This window comes from Neofelis nebulosa, chromosome 15 (genome assembly GCF_028018385.1).
Source record: "Neofelis nebulosa isolate mNeoNeb1 chromosome 15, mNeoNeb1.pri, whole genome shotgun sequence".
Lineage (NCBI taxonomy): Eukaryota > Metazoa > Chordata > Mammalia > Carnivora > Felidae > Neofelis > Neofelis nebulosa.
The window spans coordinates 71235442-71239813 of NC_080796.1; the positions used below are offsets into that span (position 1 = coordinate 71235442).

The following is a 4372-nucleotide window of genomic DNA, read 5'->3' on the forward strand; positions in this document are numbered from 1 at the left end:
GATGGTTGAGGATATGAATTTAGTGGAGCAGGGAGGCCAATCTGGCAGAAACGATAACAATTGTCATAAATTCAAGGGAGCTGGGGCCCGAGAAAGCTCAGAGCAGAGGGAGAATACGATTGAAGCAATGGATGGGGGTGGAGGTCAGAGCAAGTGGGGGGAGGGGAGCAGAGCACAGCACCAGGACAGGGGGGACCCCACTGGGCACCCCAGGCTGAGGCACATCCCGGCCTTCTGGCTCTTTCCAACACAGCTAGGGGATCAGAGCCTTCTCATCAACAGGTCTATCTTGCTTGATAGGATTGGTGCAGATTGCTCAGGATTTAAAAGTCCTGGCATTTAGAGGTGGTCCAGGATTAGTCCTCACCTTCCAGGTCTGGGATGGGTCCTTAGGCAGGATTAAGACCAGGCATCCCAGCTCCTGGTCCCTGGTTGTTTCTTTATTCCCTGTAGTCTCCCCACTACCACAGTGTATTGGGTGTTGATGGGATTTTAATCCGTGGGACCCAACTGGAAAGATACTAGAGGAGCCACCTAGGTAAAGAAATTCTGGGAAGACTCCGTTAGCAATGTGATCAAGCACCCCTCAACTTCCGTCCTATAAATGTGGGTTTATGTACACTGCATTTCACGGAGGGAGGGGGTATGTATACCTAAACAATAATCCTTTAGTGACTGGGGCGATGTAGCCTCGTCCCTCCGTCTCACGGTTCTCTGTGGTCTGGATCATCCAGCTACGAGGTGCCCACTACTGATGGAAATTCGTTGAGCTCAAATGTTGCTCAGAGCCCCATAGTGTGCAATGCAATCAATGATCTCCACTCTTTCCAGAGCAAGGTCAAAGAGGAGACGAGGCCGAAGTCAGAAGGAATGAATCTGAAAGGAGCAATCGAGAAGACAGTTGGCTACACTGAGAGAAGAGGGGAGGTCTTCAGAGAAAGATGGTTCCCCTACCCACCACGGAGGGGTGGTCCAGAATTAGTCCTCACTTCACGGGGAACGGATGGGTCCCAGGAGAAGGTGGTGGTCATGGATGTCACAACCGTGGCAAATTTTTCATACTAACCTGCGTGCCTGTTGACAAGATTACGTTTAACCTACGCAAATTCACTCTAGTGAGACGAGCTTTGGAGCCAAACACGTGTGGATTCAGGTTCTGAAACTAACACCTTCTAACTATGTAACCACAGGCAAGGCAAGCCACTTCACCTCTCGGAGCCTTGGTTTCCCCATCTCAAGTGATATACGTATCTTCTATGAAACAGGCTCCAGGCTCTGAGCTGTTAGCACAGAGCCCGACGCGGGGCTTGAACTCACGGACCGCGAGATCATGACTTGAGCCGAAGTTGACGGCTCAATCGACGGAGCCACCCAGGCGCCCCCCCCTTTTTTTTTAATGTAAGCCTTACACCCAGCATGGGGCTTGAACTCACAACTTGGAGATCAAGAGTTGCATGGTCTACCGACTGAGCCAGCCAGGCGCCCTTAGGACCTCTTTTCCGTAAAAAGATTTGAGAAAGTGAGAACTGTTGTTTGACAATATGTACAAAGGAATGTATGCGATGGGTACATGTGTATATATGTTGTAACACATGACTTCAGAACAAAAACTCCATTTAAGTCACTCTTTTAAAATTTGAAAACCACAGTTCCATTTGAGCTATCTGTACTTTTCCACAGTCTTGCACCCTTGCTGTTCTAGAACTTCTGAGCTCTTTCTAGTTGCCCGGTCCCGCCCCACACCGTGATTTTTAGCAAATGGCTCTTCTGCTTTCCAGGGAAGGTGCAGGCCATTTGGAAAGAACTCCTCCAGAGACCTCTCCTTCACCACAAGGTATCTCTTCTGCTCCCGTCCTTGGCTCTTTCCTCCCTGGCCTCTCTCAGGCATACCCTAAAAGCGTCGAGCTGAGGAGCTTGGACCGTGCCCAGGAAGCAAGGGGCACCCTGTTTTGGGGGTTGATAGAGGGATGCAGGGACTGACATGGTGAAAACAGGTTGTCTCTTCCTTTGAGAATGGAGAGAAGGGGGAAGGGTGGGTCCAGGGCCTGGGCTGTCAGTGATCTTCCTGATCCTGGCTGTGGCCATGAAATGAGAAGGGACATCCTAGAGAAACATAACAAAGGGAGACCTGGCAGGATTTGGTGGCTTAATTGACGTGTCAAGGGGTGGAGCAGAGGGAAGGGCGAAGAGTGGAGATCAGTTTCAGTTTTTAAGTCTGATCGACAGGGAGGGGCGCCTGGGTGGCTCAGTCGGTTAAGCCTCTGGCTCTTGATTTCAGCTCAGGTCGAGATCTAACAGGTCGAGAGCTCGAGCCCCACATTGGGCTCTGCACTGAGAGCATGGAGGCTGCTTGGAATCCCCTCTCTCTCTGCCCCTTCCCTGCTCATGTGTCTCTCCCTTCTCAAAATAAACCAATAAACTTAAAAAAAAAAATGTGATTGACCAGGAGAAACACAGAAATAAAGAAGTCACGAGGGCTGCCAGCCTTGAGGAGGAAGAAGATAAGCTCGGTTTGGGGCCTGTCCGGTTGGAGTGGAAATCCCCCGCCAGCAGCTGGAACTGAGATGCTCTAAAGAAAGCCCAAGGCTGAACACAAGAGATCTGAGTGTAACTTGGAGATGAGAGGCAGAGCGATGTCAGTGATGAAGGCTCCACCTCAGACACAGAAAGAGATCAAGGACACGAAGAGAACACAGGACCAACCCTTCGGCATTGGAGGAGCGAGCGGCTGTAGGTTTGGGCGCGCAGGGCCAGTGGAGGCGGACGGGGCTGGAAGGACACCAGGTCTAAGTCATAGCGGGCCTTCTGTCCCACGGCGAGGAATCTGGATTTTACTTCTGGCCGACGGGCAGCCACTGAAGGCTTTTACATTGGGAAGGGACACAGTCAGGTTTGTGTTTCAGAGAGCTGGTACCTTACAGGTGTTCAGCCTTAAATGTAGGAGTTCACGATCTGCAGGATTGTTCGAGTGACGGAAACTGGAGGTGGGGATGCTCGTGAGAGGGCAGCTGCAGAGATCCTGGCCAGAGAGGGGCGGTGTCCTGGGGCACAGCTGAAGGATGCGGCAGAGAGGAGGGGGCAGGCTCTGGTTAGCTCAGATGAGGTGAGAAAGAGAAAAGAATCAAGTCTCTGGCATTGCGGTCTGCTGGCCCCTCCCTCCAAACCATCTCGCTCACCTCCAGATTTATCTTCCTAAAATTCTGCCAGGGCTTCGTCTGTCCTCGGAACCCAGAGCTGACCCCCAGCTGGCACCGTCCTCTTTCCCCAACACAGACACCTCACCTGTGGTGCCTGGCTTGCCGCCCACCTCCCTCCCCCGGGGGGGCTAGTTCAAATGTACATTTACCCAGCCTACGGCTTTTAGAGGCAGAACTAAACTAAAACGTTTCAGGTTTCTTTGCTTTTGTTTTTGTTTTTTTTTTCCTTCAAGATGTATATCAACTCAATATGATAATGCCGGTTACTGATTAATAGTTAAATATCTAAATATCTATGATGAACCAAAATGGGGAACTGATTCTTTCCTTAATAAATGCCCAGGGCGGGAGCCTGTGGATTGGAACCCCTGGAAGCACGGATTCGGATACTGAGAGCAGTCCTTGGTGACGGAGGGGTTGAGAAGAACTGCCACCTGCTCTCTGTCTAGTCCAGGGGGCCCGTGTGCCGCCGTTTCCCAAGCAGACTTGTATTTCCATGTGTCCCGGGGACTTGGTGACTGCGTTCCTTCTGCGTCGGATGCCCTGCGCATCATCTCCCAGGACCTGAATCCTCTGCGCTCTTCAGGGCGCTTATCAGATGCCCCACATCTGCCAGGACCCCCTAAGTAGAGGGACCTGGCCCCCTCTGCGGTCTCCAGCGCCTCGCACCTGCGCCGCGTCGCGGCTCCGGGACCAGGCGGGCTGCTGGCGGGGAGGCTGGTCCGCGCACTCGGCCCCCGGGGCCCGGTGACCGGCAGAGGGATAGCGCGCCGGAGCCCAGCCCCAGCCAGCCCCTTGGCGCTGCGCGCAGGGCCACCGGGCCGTCCCGAGTTCATTTCCAGCTCATTAACTCGGCCCGGCCCGCCCCCCGCGCCCGCTCCCCGTCGCTGACACGGCCGCCGCCGCCTCTCCCCTGTCATCGTGCCAGCGCAGCCCCTATCGCTTCGCCCATCGTCTCGCGTCCCTTTTCCTCCCGGAGTCTGTCTGGGTCCCGCTCCTCGGGCGCTGCGCTCGGCCCTGCGCCTCCATCTGTCTGGGTCTCCGCTTCCTTGCCCCCTGCGCCCCGCCCCCCGCCCCGGCCTCTCCAATCCCGGCGGCGCGGGCCTGGCGCTCCACGTCCCCATTGGCCCGCCCGCAGCCCCCCGCCCCCGCCCGCCGGCCCCCTCCGGGCCCCT

At 54.8% G+C, this 4372-nt stretch overlaps 1 long non-coding RNA gene across 1 annotated transcript; it reads right to left on the reverse strand.

The window, feature by feature from the left end:
• On the reverse strand, positions 1-3856 carry LOC131495270 (uncharacterized). The gene is made up of 2 exons (XR_009253867.1): positions 2704-3856; positions 1-876 (listed from the first exon to the last, which is right to left on the reverse strand). It is a non-coding gene; the product is annotated as an uncharacterized LOC131495270 (long non-coding RNA).
• Positions 3857-4372: the final 516 nt, after the last annotated feature.